Below are 14,452 nucleotides of genomic sequence, written 5' to 3' on the forward strand. Positions count from 1 at the left end.
TTCTTGTTTTAGATTAAAAAGGTAATGATTTTTGGATTCTACTCCAGTGTTTTTATCCCCAAACATTTAGGTAAAATTGATACTCAAGGAAAATCCCACCCCCTTGTTTATTCTGAAGCTTCAGGTAGTCCCTGGCTCCTTGCCCACCAGCCCCAGTACCTGCCATTCACCTTGATCTCCCTTGGAGAAGAAGAGGTTTAATCTATAAGCAGACATGCAAGATCAGGAATGTTAACAAAGAAATGCCACCACACATGAGTCTGGGGATGACCAGGAGGCTCACCCTTTAAATGCTGAGGGCTACTGTGGTCCAGGTTGACTGTGCATGTTACTCTCTAAATTGCTTTCAAAGAAAAATTATCCCTAAGCAAAAGCAAGAACATCGAGGAGGGAAATTCACAGATGCCCTTGATCTAGTAGTTGTGTGTTTGTGCATCTGCATGCATGTATGTATGTGGGGTAAGGGGTGTACTTGCATGTATATCCCCAAATGAATAGAAATCTGACCTGAGCTGAATGAGGATGGCCTTGGCCTGATAGGGATCAGGGAAGTCAGCAGCTCTTGGGTGGCGAGTTACTGAGTTACTCATTTTCTCACTCGTGCCCCTTTCCTCTCCTACTTGCTATTCCACCTCTCTGTCATCAATTAAAAAGCCAGGGCTTGGCTAAACAGAGAGACTTGCAATGGAAGGGGGAGGGGGGTGTCCTGGATAATTTGGCGGAGGGCACCCTATCCATCTTTCCCACTCTCAGCCGGAGAGAGCAGGTGCCCGGTTTTCATGAGAGACGTGTTACTCAGGACCCACAATACTCCACAGCTCACACAAGACTTGCATCGACGTGGGGAGCACTTCCAGTTGGCAGAGTGTTGAAAAGCAATCCTCTTTGGCCCCTAAGTCTCCAGCTGGTCAAAGCCATGACAAAAGGGTGAGACTGCCATTGGCTGACTCAGAGCATGGGCCTCAGCCCAGCTCTGTACTAAGGGCGTTAGATACAGGAGGAGAGAAAGTGGTAAGAAACTAGGAGAAAGGAGTCAGTTTCCTAAATGGAGTAAAGAAAGAATTACAGTAAACTGTAAGCAGTGTTAGACTGAGTTAGCGCCAGGGAACATTGACTCAATCCTTTCTTTTTGATTCCCGAGCGCAGCACATGGACGCAGTAAGTAACTGCTGTGGTCTCTGAGTGGCATCCCGAGCTGTATAACCCGCTCTGGCTGTCCTTTGGAGGGTGCCCGTGGTAAGGGCCGCGCTCGCCCCCCTCCTGCCCACGCAGTGAGCCCCGGGTCCGCCCGCAGGCCGGCGGCGGGCACCCTCTCCTGGGCGCGGCGCGGCGCGGGCCCGGATATCCCCGCGAGGCGCTCCCCGGCCGCGGCTCCCGCTTCCCCGAGCCCAGAGCCCCTGGCCAAGAGCCCCCGTACCTCTCGTGCCGAGACGGGGCTGCGCTCGTTCTCTGCGGCCGCGGAGGTCACACTCTGGTCGGGCCGGACAGCGGGTCTTATCCTGGGCGGATCCGCCCCACTTCGGGGTGGAGACTGAGCCTGAGTTCCTGGTTGTCCCGTTGCCCACGGGACCGGAAAATCCTTCAGGGAGCAAAGCGCACCTGGGGCCCAGGGTCCGGACCGCCGCGCCAGGTGACCGGGGAGGGGCCAGCCTCGATTCCCCACCCCCAGCTGGGGTTGCACCTGGCACGTCCCCGCGCCCCAGGCGGTGGCCAGTCCCGCTGGGTCCCCAGCCTCGCCCACCTGCCCGGATCGCACAATACCCCGGGCATGACCAGCCCCGCTCCGACCCCCGCAGAGTGGGAGCAGTTGGATTCTCCGCGTCTCGGGTGCCCGGGAGCCCCCACACCCTCCGAGGCCAAGCGCGGGCGACCTCGCCCGCTCCCGCCCCGCGCCGGCCGCGCCCAGCTCTGGGGAGAGCCCCGGGTCCCGCCGCGACTCCAGGCTTCCTCCCGGGGAAACTGCGCTTTCTCTCGGCAGCATGCTCACGCCGAGCCTGTGGCCGGGGAAAGTAGAAAGTGAAATCTGAATGGCACATTTCATTTCCCTCTTTCACATGAAAACGCACATTCCAAAAAGTTTCCAGCAGCTCGGCATGTTGGAGAAACTGCTTGAGAAATGCAGTTCCCCTTCTTTGTGCGCCCAGCAGGCGGGGGAAGCAGGCCTTTGGGAGTCGGACTCGGAGCAGCCCGGATCTTTCTCTCTACACCGGTAAATTACTAAGCTTTAGTACCTGTCAGTAGCTCCCAGGTTCGGCTTGGCGCAGCCCTCGCCCTTCGTAAGACAGATTTGTGTGCTTGTATCTGCTTCCCCTGCTGGCCACACGCTTCTTGAAGCCACCGACTAGGAGTAGGTCGTCTTTGCGCCCATGTCCAGTACTGATTCTGGCGCGCAGTAGGTGCTCAGTGAATGCTTGCGGAATGTATTCGTTGAGCCCACAGGCAAATTCAGATTTTATTTAACAGAGGATAGCTAGCTTTTGGGAGTGCTTGTTACCCAACAGACCAAACTCCAAGTGCTTACTAACACCTGCAAAGCCAAAGAGGTAACATTAAATTATTTCATTAAGATGTGTCTAAGAGGCTGGTCCCAGTGCAGTGGTGTTTACAACTAATTGATCACAACCAGGTACAGATTTCTTTGTTCCTTCTCCACTCCCACTGCTTCACTTGACTAGCCTTTAAGAAAACCAAAAAGATGCATTAAGAGCTACAAGAGGTGGTTTAACATGGTTTAGAACATGTGTTTTAGGATCAGATTTGTATTCTAGACCTGCCTCTTTTATCTGCATGATAACTTAAAAAGTTTCTGAGCTTCGGTTTATGAACTAAACTTGAGGAAAGGAAATTAAAGGCTAAATAGTAGGAAAAATATGAAATAAGGATAATTCATTTCCTCAGAAAAATTAGAGAGATCACTGCATCCCTTAAAAATAATACTTAGGGGCTAGGCATGGTGGCTCGCGCCTGTAATCCCAGCACTTTGGGAAACTGAGGCAGGAGGATTGCTTGAGGCAGGGGTTTGAGACCAGCCTGGGTGACATAGCGAAACCCCCGTTTCAAACAAAAAATTAGCCAAGTGTGGTGGCATGTGCCTATAGTCCCAGCTACTCAGGAGGCTGAGGCAGGAGGATCACTTGAGCCCAGGAGTTCAAGGCTGCAATGAGCTATGATCATTCCACTGCACTCCAGCCTGGGCTACAAAGTAAGACCCTATCTAAAATACACACACACACACACACACACACGAAAAAAAAAAAAAAACAAGAAATCAAACAACAACAAAAAAACCCACAAAATACTTAGGCCACATTAAAAAAATACAGATGAGGAACATAGCAGGTGCTGTTAGAACCCTGCTTAGATAACCTTCACTAGGAGGGAGCACTCAGCCCCAGCTCACTACTGCCTTCTGAACCAACTGCCCTCAGACAAGTTGGGGGAGCCACAGCTAGAGGATTTTTTGTTGTTTTGATGTTTATTTGTTTGTTGAGACAGGGTCTCCCTCTGTTTCTCAAGCTAGAGTGCAGTGGCATCATCATAGCTTACTGCAACCTCCAACTCCTGGGCTCAAGCAATCCTCCTACCTTACCCTCCCAAGTGACTGAGACTAAAGGCGCTCACCACCACACCTAGCTAATTATTTTATTTTGCTTTTGTAGAAATGATGTTGCTCAGGCTGGTCTGGAACTCCTGGTCTCAAGCAATCTTCCTGCCTCAGCCTCCCAAAGTGCAAGGATTACAGGCATATGCAACTACACCCAGCCCAGGGGCTAATTTTTAGGGGGCACAAAAGGCCAGGAATAAATTTGTGGTACTATTTATATTCCGGAGCTCCCATGGGATCAGGCTGAAGCTAAACTTCAGCAGAAACCACATCTTTGTTCAGCGTCTCCCTCTCCCCTATCCTATTTCCCTCACTTACTTAGAGGTTTCTCTTGAGAATACCCTCAGTAAAGAAAGCACTTAACTAGAATCCTAATGTCAGGCTCTGTTTCTAGGGAACCTGATCTGAGACGGAGTATTTTAAAAATTAATATAATTGTCGAAATTAAAGACTCAAAGAAGCCTTTATATTAAACACATGCACTTACCTCAGCTCCCTCTTGAAATCTGACTAAAGTAAGAGTAGGTTTTTCAAAAATCTCACAAGGACAAGGAACAAGAGAGGAAAAAATAACAGAAGTTTGGGGACCTAGAAAGCACACGGACAGGTGGCAATTGACTTAGCAGACCTGAGAAAGCTGACTCCTAAGCCAGGAGCAGGAAAAGCCAAGAAGCAACATGATATTGCAGAGTTTCTCAGGATACGAAGGAGTGCACTGCGCTAGGTGCTTCCGAAAGTGGAGACACAGGTAAGCTAAAAACAGGAGGATTTGTTGTAAGTCTGCATGAGAGGCAGCCAGTGTCCCCAACATTGCGCAGCTGCCACTCTCCTCTCGCACAAGGGCGGAGGCACATTCTCTGAAGGGGGTAAAGCAGGGGATCTCTGGGACGGGAAAGCACTACACGTAGCCAAAGTGTTATCTGAGACCACCTAAAAAACTACCCCAAAGCTTGGTGACCCAACACAACGACCATTTTATTATATCTCATGATTTTGTGGGTCTGAATTTGAACATGGCTTGACTGGACAATTCTTCTGTTCCATGTGGCATCAACAAAGGTCACTGGGTGGTATTCAGCTGGCAGATGGGCCGGACAGGAGGATTCACGCGTATATTTGGCACCACGGCAAGTAGAGCTGGAAGAGTCTCAGCTGGCGCTGTCAACCGGAGCACCTACACGTGCTCTCTTCACATGTTAGTCTCGAGGTGATTGGATTTTCTTCATGGAGGCTCAGGGTTTCCAGAAAGGATACTCCAAGAGCCCCAGGTAGAAGTTATAAGACCTCTTATTATTGAGGCTTGGGAGCTATTGAACATTATTTCTGTTGCATTCTATGGATCATGCAAGTCACCAAGGCCAACCTAGATTCAAGGGAAGGGGATTAGACTCCATTCCTGAAGAGGGAGTGGGGAGGTTACAAGGTATTTACAGTCTTCCTTAATCTAGACCACTAGATTAACACAAGACTGGGGCTACTGTCCCGAAACTGAAGAGCCATATGAAACTTAATACGATGGATATTGAGCTGCTTGGTGTTCTTCCTCCATTTGGCTCCTAGAACACTGCCAGTCAGGATTATACTCAGTAGGATGGGGAATTTGAAATACTCTTCTCTTGAGAATCTAAGGGGAAAGACCTGTAGAAACTGTAATCATTTACTCAATGAAACTGGAGCAACCTGTTAGTAAACTCACCCTCGTCAAGCACCACCGTCTTATACACACACACCCACGGCTTCCAGGCAGGCACATAGATCTCACTCTTAGGGTTGCTAGATAAAATACAGGACACTTAGTTAACTAATTTGAATTTCAGATAAACAACAAATAATTTTTTACTGAAATATAACATACTTTGGGATGATAAGCATGTCCTACATATTGCATGAGACATATTCATATTAAAAATTATGTATTGTTTATCTAAAATTTAAATTTAACTAGGCATCCTGTTTTGTTTTGCTAAATCTGGAACCCTTAAATAAGAACAGCCAGCCAAAGTCATCAGAATTTAAGGGAAGGATCTGATGTGTAAGATAAGAACCCAAAATATACTAACAGGAAAAAAGAAATTTGGAAAAAACAGACTATATGGAGAAAAGAAAACGTTGAGAAATCTATTATCGATCTCCTTTGAGAAATAAAAATAGAATAAAGTAGAATAGATACACTAAAAAAGAAACACTCAGAGAACCAAATAGAGCTCTTTTACATTAAAAATGTGATAGCAAAACCAAAAAACATAGTAGAGTGGTAAGAAGATAAAGCTAGGAAATAGCCTAGAATGTACTGGCAAAAGACAGAGAAGGGAAAGAGGTCATAAGAAAGGATGAGAAATTTGGAAAGCCAGCCCTAGACATCTGGGAAGCAGAGGCAAAGAAATCAATTAAATAATTCAATTCTTTTAGAAGTAAAGGGCATGAGTTTCCACATTGAAAGTGCTCACTGAGCCCAGCATAATGGAAAAAAACAACCACACTGAGGCACATCATGATAAAATTTCAGAAGACTAGAGTCATACAGAAGATCCTACAAACACCCAGAGGGGGAAAATGAGATTTTATATAAAGGAGCAAGAATCAGAATGGCATTGGAGCCAGTGTGGTGGTGCACTCCTGCATCCCCACTACTTGGGAGGCTGGGGCAGGAGGATCGCTGGAGCCCAGAGTTCTGGGCTGTAGTGCACTATGCTGATTGGGTGTCCACACTAAGTTTGGTGTCAATATGGTGACCTTCCAGGAGTGGGGGACCACCAGGTTGCCCAAGAAAGGGTGAACTGGCCCAGGTCAGAAACCAAGCAGGTCAAAACTCTCATGCTCATCACCCAGTGAACAGCCATTGCACTCCAGCCTGGACAACATAGCAAGACCCCATCTCTTAAAAAGAAAAAGAAAAAAAGAATGGCATCAGATTTCTCAGTAGCAATACATGAAACTGGAAGGCAGTGAAATAATGCCTTTAAAATTCTGAGGAAAAATTATTTCCAACATAGATTTTCATATCTATCCAAATAAGCAGTCAAGTGGAGGGGGGTGTAAATAAAGATTTTTTCAGACATGCACAATTTCAAAATATTTATCTCTCAGGTACCTTTTCTCAAGAAGCTTTCAGGGGATGGGTAAACTCACACCTAAAGGGTACAATGCACACCATCTGGATGCTGGGCACACTTACAACTTTGACTCGAACTGTACAAAAGTAATTCATGTAACCAAAACGTTTGTACCCCTGTAATATTCTGAAACTAAAAAAAGAAGTTTTGAGATAATGTGTCTACCAAAACAAGGACATAAATCAAGAAAGTTTTAAAAAACAAAGTGAATAGCAGGATGAACAACTGAAAATCGAGTGGTGGAGAAGGGTAGTTACGATAGATAGAGATTTCTAATTTTGGTTAACTGTAGGGGATAGCTAACATTTATAGAAGCACTTACTATGAGCCAGTCACTATCCTAAGTGCTTTACATAAACAGTATTAATCAGTTAATCCTTACAACAGCTCTATGAGTTAGATACTTGCGTAGAGTAGGTGTCAATAAGTATTACTATTGATGGTACACAAATCGTTTGTTAATTCAACAAAATTGCATTAAACTTCCTGTAGCAGATTTCATTTTTCAAAATTGGCTGTAACAATATGTTCAGTCCCCCATGCTCTTCCAAAAAACCATAGAGATGGCCTCTATGTCATCTCCCCTTGAACCTCAGTAGGCTTCTTGGATGGGTTTCTGTGACTGCACAACAAAAGTAATATTACGTGACTTTCAAAACTGGGTCTTAAAAGGTGACACAGCTTCCATCTAGTCCTCTGGCTCAGAACATAAGCCTTTAGAGCATGTAAGTACAGCTGCCCTGAAACCACCATGCTGCAGAGACCAAGAGAATGGACCACATATAAATAAAGAGAAAAGTGCAGGAGCCCTGGCTGTTTCAGCCCTCAATAATTTGAATTTCCCCAGTCCTGGCGCCAGACACGTGAATGAGGAAGCCTCCAAGACAACTTCAGCATCATCCCTGTCTCATGGCAGCCAGATGAGACACTCTGAGTGGGATCCACCTAGCTAAGCCCAGTCAATCACCAGAATGAGAGATAACAATAATAAATGATTGTTATTGTTTCACACTCTAAATTTTGGGATTTTTTTTTGGTAGCAATAGACAAGCAAAACACTTCTAGATAAAAGTGGGTTTTAGGCTAGACTTCTGAATCTCCCTTCCTGGGAGATTGAAATGGCCAAAGGCATGTAGGAGGGGCATTTTTACCCTGAGTGGTGAGTCTCCTCTCCGATACTGGAGATGGCAATCTCAGGAGGACAGCCAGGCCACATCCAATCTGGATGCTGGCCAGGGAGGAGCTGAAGCTAGAGGCCAGTTAACCTTCAGCCCCTTGGGACAGTGGCCTTGCAAGGCACCGAGGAGAAACCCAGCAGGGGTGACTTTCCTTGCCAGATGGCTCCCTCCACAATCCTTTCAGGCTGCTGGAAGGTAACCAACCCTGCAGTCTGAGACGCGAGGGGAAGATTCTAACAGCATCCAAATAGACAGGCAGGGAGCCAAAAAGAATTAGCTCATCCTGTTTGGAGCAAAGCATGGATAAAAGTTTCAACTTTCAAGAATGAGTAAGCATAAAAAAATATATAGAACTATAAAAAAATTCTGGAACATAGAAAACATAACACCTAAGAGGTAGAAGAAACTATTTTTTTAAGTTTACCATATGAAGTAGAAGTAAATTTTAAGCAGCTTCTGCTATGTCTTTCACAGATAAAACAGACCAAAAAATACAGGGCCGATCTGAATAATATTATGTATAAGTTAGAATTAATAGTTATGAGCTGGACTAGCCTCCCTATTCTACAGAGAAAACACCTTCTTTTCAATCATCTACTGAGCATTTACAAAAACTGACAAAATGTTTGCAAAGAGAACCTCATTAAATTCTAAAATAAAAATAGGAGTTTGAATCTCAACTTTACCATTTATTAGCTGGTGACCTTAAGAAAGTCACAGATCATGGTCTCCAAGAAGGAGGTGGCACTCCACAGCTTGCTTCACTTCTGGCCTGGGATCCTAAGCAGTGTAAGGCACAAGGTGACAACCGATGAGTGATACGTCTTGCATTAGCACAACCTCTTAATTAGGGTCCTCTATTGGTACTGCAATAATTCTTATTCAATGAGCTTCACTGCTGTTTGGGAAAAGGTATTGTCTAATTTAAATCAATTCTAGATATTAGACATTCTGAAAACTTCCTGTTTGCCTAACAGACATAGTGAGCAACACCCCCTAATGCCCATTCCCCTAATAGTCTACTGGAAATAGATCTAAGAAATAGCATCAGCATTTGCTATTTTTGTTTTTTCCTGCCCCAAGAGAGCAACATCTGTTCTTTCCTTCCCCCAAACCTGTTTTGGTCCCCATGAACTGCTACAGCTCAACAAAAAGAGAAACCTTATTTGACCACAGGGACGTTAATCATTTGCATTCTATCAACATAAAGTTCAGCATAGTTTGGTAGTCAAATAAATGCATCTGCAGATCACTGCCTCCAGGGAAGTGCCCAGTCCCACCCCTCATCCCACTCAGAAGCCTGGGAGCTGACAAGGAAGACATTTTTCCTTCAGTTGTTGGTGTTTTTAAAACATCTGCTCTTCTGGCTTGTGCCTTTCCCGATTCGGTGCTGCAGCTCACATGTAAGCCTCATCACATCCAACCATGATTATGAACATAAACTCTGATCATAGGGATCAACATGGTCTCATTCATTTTCACAAATGCTCTGGGTGGATGTGAATAGCTCCGAAGTAACTACAGTTAACTGTCACAAAAACAGCTGCAAATACTTCAGGATGGGAGTTATGATAACTCATCTTTTTAATATGTGTTTTTGTAGGGAGGCTTTCAGGTTGAGCTGAGGTTTGTGGCCACTGCTAGGTTCAGGCAAGTCTGGGTAGGTCTGGCAAATTATTGGAAAAAGTCCACCAGAGGTCTGAGCCTTACACAAGAGGGGAAAGGAGCCAGTCGTGGTGAACGTAATTAACAAAGAGTCAGTCATGCAGGGCAGTGGTCCCAACCTTTTTGGCATCAGGGACCAGTTTCATGGAAGACAGTTTTCCCACAGACCGGGGTGGGGTGAGGTGGGTGTTGTGGGTAGGAGGAGGGGTGTGTGGAGCTCAAATAGTAACAGGTGGCCCATTTCCTAACAGGCCACAGGCTGGTATTAGGCTGAAGCTGGGAGGTTGGGGACTGCAGATGTAGGGGACTCAGGACCCCAAGAATAGAACTAGGACCCAGCTTCCAGGAATTAAGTCTCAAATATTAAGTGGGATCAAACCAAGCACTATGTTGTTGCCTTCTGCACTCTGGTAGACACAGGGTGGCCTATTGGTGACTATGACTAAGTCATAAATTTGTATATAAATAGTGACATGGTGGCTGCTGGCTTCTCTGAATGTTTCAGGGCCAACACCTGAAACCCATCTACCCAAAAGGCAGGTTTAGGGAACCTTTGATGGGGACACAATTTTGCCTTACCTAAGGGCACTTCCCTACCATCACTGCAGAATACAGAAAACAAACATAACATCAGTGGTGCCCCCTCCCCTCCCTGCACTGGTGGTACACCTTGCTCATGGGTCACTGTCAAACAATCCCTAAGCAGCAGAGATGACTGTGGCTGCTAGGTCAGTTTGCCACTTTTCTAAGATTCCACCAGCAAGGAGACAGCAAGGCCAAGTAGATTTAGGCGATTTATTACGGCACAGCAGGCAGCATAAGCTCCATGTTTGCATAGGTTCCCCTTCACCTCCGAGTCCGGTGGGGGCCATGCCGAGGCAGGCCCAGGAGGATACTGAGCACGCAGTGTATCTGGGTCATATTAGGGTGGAACTCAAGGTGCTGGCTGAGAAAGAATTTTTGACACAAAGATTAAGATAAAAAGAAGTAAAAAGTTTATTTTACTTTCCCCTAGAGAGAGAGAGAGGAAAGGGCTTGGCACAAGAAAGAAAGAAAGAAGTACCAACAGGGAGGATAAGGGGTTTGGAGTTTTTATTGGGAGTAAAGGGGAAAAAAAAATATTGCTGCAAGCTGATGGCAGAAGGCAGCTGTGAAACACTGCATCTGTTTTTCCTTTTTCCTTTTTTTTTTTTTTTTTCCTCTTCTTTGTGAGGCTGGCTTATCAGTCTCCTAGGAATCTGGTCTGGCAAGAACTGGGGGTGGGGTTGGGGGTGGGGGAAGCTCACATCCTGCTGTCTGCTCAGGGCTCTTCAAGGCTGTGAAACAGACTTTCAAATAAAACCATTTAAGACTCAGGTGGTTAATCTTAAAGACAACAAGTTGAGCCACATGTGGTTAATCAAACAAAAGGACAGCTGTGCTATGATCTTTCCCTTTAAAGGGACAATTGGGTGCTGTGAGTTTTTTTCCCTTTTTTCCTTCCTGTTAGATAGTTTATTTTTCTCTATTAGATAGTTTATTAGCAATGCCATCCTTTCAGGGGCTGCTAATAAACCTGCTGATCCTCCCAGGTTTTATTGTCCCAGAATGAAAGAAAATCTCCAGGGAACGAAGGGTGAGGTCTCTAGCTTTATTACCCTGGAATATCCTCCAAATATTCCATCTCCAAATCTGTCTGCAAAGAGATACTTTTCTCAGCTGCAGCCTAACAACTGCATAGTAAAAGAACATCACAAGAACCAAATCATGAAGCTACGACTAAACATATTTTGGAGAATTTTGTGCATTTACATATGTGGAAGAAAATCAAATTACTAAAATACTAGGTAAAATGAGCTGGTTCTTAAAATGCTGTTTCTTTCTTAAAAATAAATGGTTGCTTGATTTTACCAGGAAACTATGACTACAAAGAACAAGGCTGTGAGTAATTGAGTTGTATTTAGCCTCTTAAGGTAGTACATTATCCTGAAGGCCACCCACCCCCTGCTGCTTCCCCCACTGTTTGCTGTTCTTTAGGTCATGGGAGGTGACTTTGAAGGTGGACAGCATGTCCTAGGACAAATATTCTATGTCCTAACTGGGGTGGTGGTTAGACTGGCGTATACACTTACTAAAAGTCACTGAACCATGCACTTAAAATCTGTGCCATTAAGTATATGTAAATTATGCCCCAAATAAAAAGAAGATGCTAAAATGATTAATAGCTAGCTATTGGTTGCCTGGATTTATTAAACTGACCCCCTCCCTCCTTCATGTTATCCATCAGGCCTCCTAGCGTTTCTCGGATGGATGTCAGGGAGCCCAGTGCCCTGTGGCTTGACCTGTCTTTGTCTCCGTGGTTTAAACATCTCCAGATTAAAGAGGAACAGGGAGAGTGGCTCTAAATGAGCCTGACGAGTGCCGAGAAACTGCTATTCCATTTAATAAAATTTCATGACGGGTTATTTCCAAATCGCATCATTAAGAAGCTGGGATCCGCCGGGCGCGGTGGCTCACGCCTGTAATCCTAGCACTCTGGGAGGCCGAGGCGGGTGGATCGCTCGAGGTCAGGAGTTCGAGACCAGCCTGAGCAAGAGTGAGACCCCCGTCTCTACTAAAAATAGAAAGAAATTATATGGACAACTAAAATTATATATACACAAAAAAATTAGCCGGGCATGGTGGCGCATGCCTGTAGTCCCAGCTACTTGGGAGGCTGAGGCAGGAGGATCACTTAAGCCCAGGAGTTTGAGGTTGCTGTGAGCTAGGCTGACGCCACGGCACTCACTCTAGCCCGGGCAACAGAGTGAGACTCTGTCTCAAAAAAAAAAAAAAAAAAGAAGAAGCTGGGATCAACTAAACTCTCCTCCTGGGCGGCCCGGGCGGCGCGGCTGCCTGTTTCCCCAGCTCCGGCCTCGGGGACGCGTTTCCAGTACCAGGGCGAGGCTGCCATCTAGTGGCAGAAGAGGCAACCAGCGGGCGAGAGCGGCGTAGCGGAATGAGCTCATCTTTGCCTCTTTACAGAACTCAGAGTTTACAGAATTTACCCATCAAAGGGCGTCAAAGGATCCTCTGAAAAGATGCTTTGAAACTGAAGAGAATGGCAGGAGTGCTTTTGGAGGGTCAGACACTGACTGTCCCCCAGCCAGGGAAGTAACGGTGATGGACAAGGCTGCAGTGAGCCCGTACTGCATGATGCGTGTGTGCCAATCAGAACAAGCCTTCTTTCCTGTGGCTGGACGAAGCCCAGGGTGCACGGCGTGGCAAGCGGAACACAGGCTGTGTTTCAGCTGTCCTCCCCAACCTCTGCCAGGGATTGTTGGTGCAGTGGACAAACCGCGCAACCGCGAGCCCGAATTCAGCAACTGTACCTGCCCACAGCAAACACCAGTTCCTAGAACACAGGGCACAGATGAGTACACCCCACCCTCACTTGTCCTTCAGGTACTTGGTAGCCACTGTTACACGTGAATCTCCGTTGTCTTTTCAACAGACACTATCAATTTTAGGTTTCTATTCAGGCCTAGGTGTGGACGGCCTCTATCATTTGAAATGGAGAAAGGGTGGGAGCTTCTAATGTAGTGTGTTTAGGAAAGGAGCATCATACAACTTTGTCACGAAAGACGACAGTGTGGAATTGGACAAATCCAAAGTCGTAGGTAAAGGGCGTAGTAAATTTTATACTTTAAAATCCATGGACAAACAGACACATTGTAGAACTAAGACGGGGAAGATGTTTATTCATTTAGCAAACATTTCTTAAACACCCTGGTTTGGGACACTGGGCTAGGAAAAGGGAACAATGGTGACTAGAAAAAGAGTCCCTCTGCCTGGCAGGAACCCTCCCTGCTCCCCAACCCCCCACTCTGCCCTCCTAGAAAAACACCTACTCTCCTCTCCCAAGCTCATGGTTCAAAACCTTATCTTTTGTGAAGCCCCCTACCTCCCTTTACAGTTAGGCGTTTCTTCATAATACTTTATGAGTGCTTCTTTTTAGCATTTAGCACATGTTATTATAATTTCTATATTTATTTATTTTATTAGCTTTCACCTCCCCCTGAATCAACTTTTGGTTGGTTGAATTTCTCTATTGTTTTCTATTTCATTAATATTTGCTTTTATCTTTATTATTTTCTTTATTATACTTTCTTTAGGTTTAATCTACTGTTCTGTTTCTTGTGTCTTTAAATTCTAACACTTTTTTACTATTTTATTGCAATTAAATATATAACATAAAATTTGCTACTTTAATCATTTTTAAGTGTACAGATTCAGTTGCATTAATTAAATTTGCAATGTTGTGTGACTATCACCACTATTTCCAAGATTTTTCATCACCCCAAACAGAGACTTTGTACTCATTAAGCAGCAAATCCCCATTCCTACCTCCTCCCAGACCCTGGTAATGGTAACCTCTAATCTACTTTGTGTCTTTGTGATTTATTTTTTTCAAGAGATGAGGTGTCACTGTGTTGCCCAGACTGGCTTCAAACTCCTGGACTTGCCAGGTGTGGTGCTCATACCTGTAATCCCAAAACTTTGGGAGGTTGAGGTGGGAGGATCATTTGAGGCCAGGAGTCCAAGACCAGACTGGGCAACGTAGTGAGACCCCACCTGAACAAAAAATTAAAAATAAATAAAAAATTAAACCTCCTGGGCTCAAGCATTTCTCTTGCCTCACCCTCCTGGATAGCTGGGACTACAGGTGTGAGCCACCACACCCGAATTTGCCTATTCTAGATATTTCATACAAGTAGACTCATATAACACTTGCCCTTTGTGTCTATCTTATTTTATGTAGCATAATGTTTTTAAAGTTCGTCCGTATCGTAGCATGTGTCAGAATTTCGTTCCTTTTTATGACTGAATAATTTTCCATTGCATGTACATACCACATTTTGATTATCCTTTTA

The 14,452-nt window shown here is 45.2% G+C and overlaps 1 protein-coding gene across 1 annotated transcript in view; it reads right to left on the reverse strand.

The window, feature by feature from the left end:
• ANXA4 (annexin A4) overlaps positions 1 to 1,575 on the reverse strand; it is a 54,063-nt gene extending 52,488 nt beyond the window's left edge. The window contains exon 1 of the mRNA XM_069493930.1: positions 1,418 to 1,575. The gene's annotated coding sequence lies outside the window, so the exon portion shown is untranslated. The remainder of the gene's footprint in view (positions 1 to 1,417) is intronic.
• Positions 1,576 to 14,452: the final 12,877 nt, after the last annotated feature.

The sequence above is a fragment of the Eulemur rufifrons genome, chromosome 19 (genome assembly GCF_041146395.1).
Source record: "Eulemur rufifrons isolate Redbay chromosome 19, OSU_ERuf_1, whole genome shotgun sequence".
NCBI classification, from domain to species: domain Eukaryota; kingdom Metazoa; phylum Chordata; class Mammalia; order Primates; family Lemuridae; genus Eulemur; species Eulemur rufifrons.